The sequence below is a fragment of the Calypte anna genome, chromosome Z (genome assembly GCF_003957555.1).
Source record: "Calypte anna isolate BGI_N300 chromosome Z, bCalAnn1_v1.p, whole genome shotgun sequence".
NCBI lineage: Eukaryota > Metazoa > Chordata > Aves > Apodiformes > Trochilidae > Calypte > Calypte anna.
In genome coordinates this window covers 66,111,329-66,119,671 of record NC_044274.1, presented here as the reverse complement: position 1 = coordinate 66,119,671, position 8,343 = coordinate 66,111,329, and positions in this window count along the sequence as shown.

The window sequence follows — 8,343 nt, the reverse complement described above, 5'->3', positions numbered from 1 at the left end:
TGGTCAGCAGGGCAGCCACCCTTTTTAGCAGAAGAGCTGGCAGCAACGGGGGACAGGGGAAGGAAAGGGGGAAGGTGCCAAATAAAGATGCTGCCTGTTCCCAGCGCTGTTCCTCTGCCTGTCCTTGCACAGCAACTCGCAGCCTCATGCTCTCTCTGTCCCGGATCCATGCCCCGCCCATCTCCAGCCGGCCCAGCCGGGATTCCAACGAGCTCAGGTTGCTCCTGCTCAGGTTGCTGCCGTGAGCCCTTGAGGGGGGTCCCAAGAGGAGGTTGAGCTTTCAGCCCTCAGGGACGTTGTCTGGGACCTATCTTTTCAAGCCCCTGGAAACATCTAGGGCTCTGGGTTGGGGCATAAGAGGCAGTGAGACTGCAGCCATCCTGGCCATTCCAGCCCCAGACCCTGCAGCCAGCAGAGCTGTGTCTCTGCTGGGAAACGTGGTATGGAGGTTTGCTGGAGCTGAGGGTGGGCGCATGCTGTGGGCTCACTGGTGTATGTCTTAGCGCTCTAACGTGTTCATCCTGGGGTGCCAGTGCAGGGTTCATGGGGTGCCCCCTGTTAAAAGGGCTTTGTTGTCCTGTGAGCTGCAGCCTGTGCTTCAGCGGTGGCTTGGGAAGGCAGCTCTGAGGAGGTGATGGCCTGAAGACCTGACAAGGCCCTGGGCTGTGATGGGCAGGAGGGCAGGGAAGTGCTGCTGCCCTTGCCAGGCCTAAGCAGTCTTTGGCACATTTTCTGATGACAGAGGACAAGTGAGAAATGAGGAAGAAGTGGAGTGTGTGCTGGTTACTGCTGAGGCTTTTGAGCGGTTCTGCCCCTCAGAAGTGTCTAGAGGCCACCTTTGTGTCCATCTCTGCAGCCCCAGGTATGTTCTCAGAGCAAGGTTGTGGGTAGAGAAGGCAATGGGGCTGGGTGTCTGTAGCTGTGTCTGACAGCATGTGCCAGTGCAGACACGGAGTGCTTGAAGAGGTGGGTGGCATCCCAACCAAAGAAAAACAGGACCACGTGCCTGCACCCTTCCTCTCCTGCGCTGCCTGTCCAAACAGTGACAGAAGCAGTTTTTTCGCTATTGCCCCTTGTGAGCTAGGAACTGTCTCCAGCCAGCCCCAACAAGCCATGCAACCATAGGAGTAGCATCCCTTAAACAAGGCTTCACAGCACACCTCCTATGTGGCTGGCAACAGCATTATCTTGAGAGTAGATTCATACTGGCAAAAGAAAACAAGGAACTGGATGTTTCCTGCTGAGCTATGCTTTCATGGAGAAATGTGCTTCATTGAATGCACGGCTTCATTGAGCCCTTGGTTGAGCCTCAGGAACTGCCCAGTGGCTGCCTTGGTAGAAAGTTTATTAATTTACAAAAGAGAGAAACTTTGAAAAGTGAAAAAGGCTTTTTGTTGGCAAGGTGAAGTACAGCATGATGAAGAAAGCTGTGATCTGGAAGTATAATAGAGAACTAGCAGGAAAATATGCAAGCGACAATATTTATTCTTCCTCATTTTTATTCTGGGTGTTTGAAGTAAGTGACACCAGCCCAGCAGTGTGGAGCAATTCTCAGACCAACTGTTGTTTCAGGCTCTTTGCAAACTGAGTGGCTGCATTGATAGCAGTTAGTGGACTTCATGAGTTTGGGGTTATTTTCCCTCTGTCATAATTACACAACCTATCTCTTGGAGTTGTAATTAAAGCATTAGGAAGTTAATGAGAAAAAGTGGTTTAGTTGCCTTGTACATCCTCTACAGAAAAAGACTGAAACTCTTGTAAGAGAGTATTCATTTAAAGAAATAAAAAGGAAAGAGAAGGCTTACATTGCTGTTAATGTTAAAGGTGACTGAAGTGAGCTTCACATTTGTTCCAATAGACAATGCAAAATAGATAATTAACATCCTCCCTTAGACTACTATTGACATTTTGATGAACTTTGATTTATTTTCACAGCCTTGGCAAAAACTTGCCCACCATTGCAAGGAGTGTCAGCATTTTAAAGCAGCTTGATAAGCATCACCATCACAATTCTGTTCGTTTAAGAATTTCCAAGTTTCCAGAACCAAAAGGGCAAGAAGGGATTCATGTCTGCAGAGACATGATGTTAAGAGTATTCAGAAACCCCCCAGGTGAAATGTAAGACAACTTGTGTTTCAGTTATTGGGACAAATATTAGTAAAAATTTAACGAATCTGTTTATTAATACAAAACCACAGGATCTCAGCAAAGTGTTAAACGAAAACATAATACTAATTCTGAGACTGAAAGGCACACTTTTATGGGAGGCTGTCAAACAGCAGATGCACATAAACCCCTTCCAAATTACTAGTCACATTTTCCAGTGGAAGGCAGAATTTGTAAATTGTCAGTGATAAAGTGTGTAAATTAATCCTGATGTGAGGTACTGCCTTCTCCACATGGCATCGTGTGGCTGACAAATGAAGCAGTAGAGTTACTCCAGGAACACTCTTAACCATAAAAATGCTGATGAAGATCATTGAAGGGATTCAGAATTTATTATTCAGAGTCTAGCAGCCAATTAATATTTAATTTATTGCCTTGAGCACAGACAAACCAAATTTATCAGCCCTAAAGTCACTAACCCAAGTGCCATGTCATGTAGAAGATTGTGTCTGACTTCTTAATTTCCTATTTACATAACTGCAAATGATGGGCGAAATGGTGATTTCAAACTGTGAGTCTAACGTAGCAGAACCAGCTGTCAGACTCATGTAAACTTTAATGAAGACATTAAAGAGCAGTAGCAGCAGCATGTGCAGCCAGGCCAGCCCCATGCCACTCAAGGGTCTCTACTGGCAGCATTACTACTGAGTATCTTCCTTAATGACATAACTGGTGGGACTGAGTGCATCCTCAGCAAACTTCCAAATGCCAGCAGGATGAGAACTTGGGATGTGGGGGTCGGTCCTTTCAGGCAGTAGAGAGTCCAGCTCACACAGGACCTGGAAGGGTCAGTGTGAGATTCCCAACTCTTTGCCTACTGAGGGTGCTCTTCCTTTCCATCCTGTGCATCTTGCTCTAAGCAATGCCAGGAATGCCCCTTCTCCACACATTCTTGCAGTCCTGGTGTGGCAAAAGAAGTGGAAAAAAGTGGAAAGCAGGCCTTCATGGCCCTAGGGCTGCAAGGGGATGAGTTTCATCTGGTGAAACAAAGCTGTGGGTTGCTTGTCTTTGTGGCCTGGGGTGGACTAAGTGGGCCCTCTCCAGCCCCCTCCTAAGTGCATAGAGCCCCTTCAGCATTGATGTGTGTTCCTCCCCAGGTTCCAAGAGCCTCTCCATGGCCAGCCAAGGGAGCCTGAGCTGGGATACACAGGTGCCAGCCTCAGATGCCCACTGGGGCAGACCTGGCCATACTGGGGCAAAAAACGGGTGGAGCTGTGAGGTGGCAGGTCCCTGCAGCCCTTTGTGATGTTACCCACATCACAAAGATGGAAGAGTGACAGCTCACTCTCCAAACCATGCCTGAGGCCACACTCACCAGTGAGCTGCTCTGGCCAGTGTTCTGCTCTACAGGAGCTGCCTTGCTGCCAGGAGGAGCAAGTGGAAGCTTTGGAAGAGCATTGGAGACATTGCCTGGGCAAGTGGAGAGGAGGAGAAAACACAAGAAGAGCAGAGGGCTGTTACAGCAGAACCAGTACCTCTTTACCAGCTACTACTGTGCAGGGAGTGAAGATGAATAAGTACCTGCTTCTTAATCCCTTGGAGCCTGAGAAGCTCTCAACACTCAAGGAGCTCAGGACCATTGGTAAGGCCCTGGGTATCCCTTGAAGGAATGCTGTTGGTCCCACAGGGAAGTGGTGATGAACTGATGAAACCCTGAGGCTGGGGCTATAGCAGGGATCCTCTGGAGGAGACCAGCAGTCACAAGGGGAGGAGCCCTGCCTGCTGATGACTTGGAATTTGGAAGTGGCCTTGGTAGCCCAGGGCTAAAGCTGATACCCACATCAAAGGGAAGGTTTCTCTTCTGCAAAGCAGTACTGATGCCTGTCTTCCCCAGGCCCATCCTGGCCATGTGGCCAGTTTCTTGTAGACTGGGGGTGGTCAAGAGCACAGCTGGCAGCCCTGGTGTTTGTTGCAAATGTTTTCTTAGGGTGAGGTGGTGCTTGAGTGTCCTCCACTGTCACTCCTGTGGTTAGGGGGTGCTGGGTTGTTCAGCACTGCTGACGCAGAGCATGGTTTGCTTTCCAGAAATCTGCCAAGTCTGGTTTAGTGTATCCATGTACATCCGGAGACAGCTCTTGCAGAAGAAGGTGAGCCTTTTCTCCTGCTTGTGGCCCACTGTGCCTCTCCAGACCTCCAGAGTGAGCAGGGCACAAAGCAGCATCCCAGGGTCTCTGGGACCATGCAGCAGTCTGCCCACCCCTCACAGCCCTGCCTCGTCTTGATTGCCTTTTCAGGTGGTGGACATCGGAGTTGGGACTTTTGCAGTTGTCCCAGCATCTGCCATAGTGGGAGAGGACAAAGTGTTGCCTGTTGAAAAACCTGTGTTTGAACTGTGCAGGCCTCTGAAGAAATTTTACAAACTCAAGTGTGCAAAGACCAAAATTCCTGGTAAGAAGATGGCACAGCTCTGTCATTTGACTTGGTGCTGACACCTCTGTGATGTGACCAACCAAAGGCACTTTAACCCGGAGAGCGCTGAGCCTGGACATATATATGGCAGCCCAGAACCCTACTCCCTCTTGAGGGAGCTGGTCCCATCTCCCCAGCTTGCCCTGAGCTCCAGAAAGTTGCCCACAGCAAGAGCCAAAGCATCCCTTTGCCTTCTCCTGTCCACCAGGTCCATTCTGGAGATGTGGCCACAGCTGAAACAGGAGCAGTCCGTGTCTGAACGTGGGTGAGAGTGATGTGATTGCTTTGTGCTTGTTTCCTAGACAAGACACTGTCTGCTCCACTGGACTTTCAGGAGATTGCTGCAGAAATCCACTTCCGCTGGGAAATCGTGGAGCAGTGCATACATGAGACCCTGCTTTTCTTTGCTGGGGCCCTCCTAGACAGCAAGGAGGTAGAATTCTTCTTCCAGGGCATTGGCATCCTAGCTGTGCGAAGAAAAACGGTCCGTATGACCTTCTTTGCAGACTGCTTGCTGGAGCTGGATGCAACTGGGAACATGCAGACAGCTCTTCTTGAGGTGAGCTTGTTGGTGCTTCAGGGCTTCTTCTCATGGCTCCATGGCAGTGTTGTCCCAAGCTCTCTGCAGCTGCTTTCTCTTGGCTGCCATCACCTGTCTCATCCCCTGGCCTGGACACAATGAGCTGGGCTGAGCTTAAGAAGCACCTCAGCTCCTTTGAGGGAAGGGCGAATGACATGGAGGGAGAAGGCAGTGTGGGGCTTTCTGTGAGGCAGCTTTTGTGTCTCTGAGATGTGAGAAGCATTGCTGCCTTTGTGAGCAACTAGCACGTGTCTCTGTCCCCTTGCAGGACTCAAAAATGAGAAGAATTGTGGCCTTCCCTGGCAAAAGCAAGTTTGCTCGGATCAGTCAGGATGGGGTCATCACACTGCCCAGGTGAGCAGGACAGCTTCTGTAGCCTCTGCTTGGTGAAGGGAGCAGCTCTTTAGCTCCTGCTGTGAGGGCACCCAAACTGAAGCTCCTCTCCAGCTCTACATAAGCAAGACTAGCTCTTTCCTAATAGACCTTCCCAGTCCACCTGCCACTTGCTCCTTGGCTTTGAGAAGGCAGACACAGCAGCAGGTTGGCTCTTGATGTGCCCTTAGAGTGAGAGAGGTGAGAGGGTGTGTGGGGGCAGCAGGAAGGGCTGGTGCTAGGAGGATCAGATTTGTGGCAGAAAGGAGAGGAAAGCACCAGCAGAGGCTGATGAAGACTGTGGAATGCCTTAGGTCCCATGGAGTGTTGTGACCCCCAAGGACTTGGCAGTGGCTCCCAAAGATGCCTACCAGCAGCTGCCCTCAGTCCCCAAGGGAACGTGGAGCCCTTTCACCCATCTGCTGCCTTCTTTGTTGCAGATTTGCACTTGAGATCCCAGGTGAAGATCCAGCCCTTTCAATTTCTCTGAAGCCCAGAAGAGAACTAGCTCCTTGGGGTGGGGGTGCCCGCAGAGGTAATGTCCCACCTAAGTGCTGGCAGGGAGCTGTGGGCCCTCCTCTCTGCTCTGCAGGGTCCCAAAGAGGCTCTTGTGCTCTTCTCTTGCCTCCCGCTGGCAGTGAGTGTGCTGGATCCAGTGTTTCTGGCTCAGAAGAGGGTTTCCTTGTCCAAACAGATGGAAAAGAAAGGCATGCAGGATAACAGCAAGCAGGCTGGGCAGGGCAGGTGAGCCTCCTTCTGCAGGAGTGGTATGGCTGGGGCCACAGGGACCTACCCTGCCCTTATTGCCAGGAGAGTGAGATGTTCCCTTGCCTGGCGTGTGCCTGTGCTGATGCTGAAAGGCCCTGGCAAAGTTGTCCTGTGGGACACGTGGCCCTCCTGCCAGCCCACCTGGTGGTGCTGGAGCTGGAGCAAGAATCTCATACTTGGCTCTGACGAGCTCAGTTTGCTGTGCCTCTTTAGGCTGCCAGCTATCCAGAAAAAGTCTGAGGAGGAGCTGAAGCACCAAAGACCTTCAGCTGGGCCAGAGCTGGAGCTCCCACCATGTGAAACGGTACAGCCTGGGGATTTGCTGTACCTGTACCTGGGGATTTCATCAGCCCTGGGTGATATCTGGGGCTCTGGACTGGGGCGGAAAGGGCAGCAAGAGCTGCCCCCCATCTCCTCCCTCCTGCCCAGCCCAACTAATACTGCATGCACTGTGTGTGCCTGTGGCCTCCAGGGAACAGAGCCCCTTCATGCAAGAAGAGGAAAACAGCTGCAGGTGCTGATGGCGTACAAGCGCCGGGAGCTGGAGGCAGAAGTATGGCAGAAATACCATGCCGGCAGAATGGGGCAGCACCTAGGACAGGGACAGGTATGACATGCACTTGACAGCCCCCAGGAAAAGGGCTGAGGGAGGGAGCAGGGAAGATCTCCCAACAGATATAGCAGCTGGCTGTGGCACAGAGAGCCCATTTCATGCCTGTACCTCTCTATAAGGACTTCGCAGCACTGCCCTGAAGATAAATCCCAGACTGCTTGAAGCCTTGGGAGCAGCTCCAGCTGTGCATGGCAGAGCTTGAGGAGAGTTTCTTGTGCCTTTGCAGAGCTCCTGTCGCTATCTGTATGAGGATCCCCATTGCCCTCCTTACCTCCTGAGAAAGGCGTATGTTGAGAAGATGATGAAGGAGAGGCTGCAGGAGCAGGAGCGATGCCTAAGCTCTGCCAGGCAGAGAGCATCAGAGGGGTGGGCAGAGCTGCACCTCCCAGGGAGAGCAGGAGAAGAGTAAGTGTGTGGGGGGTCCTGCAGGGGCCAGGAAAGCCTGGGGCAGCTCCCACCACCAGACGTGTCCAGGCTGAAGGCAAAAGGCTGGCTCAGCTGCTAGGCTCTGTCTTCCCAAAGGCTTCCTCTGCTCGTCCTCCCTATGCAGCAGCATCTCCTGTTCCTCAGCCAGGCTCTGGGGTGCTGTGTGCCCTTCTACCCAACCACAGAGCTGAGGCCCATTCTTCTCTGTCCTTTAGCAGCGCAGAGAAGATGAGGCTGCATGAGCGCCGCTGGAATGCACAGGAACTTGCAGCCCTGCCAGGAAGCTGTGAGCAGCCCTGCAGGGGCCCAGCAGAAGGACTCTTGGTCAGCAGGGCAGCCACCCTTTTTAGTAGGAGAGCTGGCAGCAATGGGGGACAGGGGAAGGAGAGCCCAGTCAGAGGGGAAGATGCGAAATAAAGGTGCTGGTGCCTGTGCCCAGCAGGAGTGACCATGCTGCTCCCTGCAATACATTTCTGTGCAGCCAAGGGGACAGGAGGTGTCCAGCAGCTCCCTGGGCTCAGGGGTTTGTGGACAAGCACACTGGGGGGACTGGTGCTGCCAGCCTTGCCAGCAAATACCAGGGTGTTTGAAGTCCTCCATAAGAACCAGGGCTTGTGTGATCCTGAGGCTACTTTAAACTTTCTGTAGAATGCCTCATTGATTTCCTCATACAGATTGGGTGACCTGTAAGTACTCACCACAACACTAACACCCGTGTTAGTCTAGCTCTTAATAGTTACTCATAAGCTCTTGACTTAATTTTTATCAACATCTAGTCAGAGCTTGGTACAGTCCAGTTGCTCTCTTACATGCAGAGCAACTCCACCCCTTTGCCTTGCTGGCTTATTCTTCCTAAAACATAGGTATCTATCTGTAACAACACTGGAGTCATGAAAGCTTGTTATGGTCTGATTCAGTCTCCTCTTTGACTGTGGACTTCTGGACTACTTGGCGCAAACTTAAGACACGAATGACGTCAGATGTCACTGACCAAAAGCATTTTATCAGT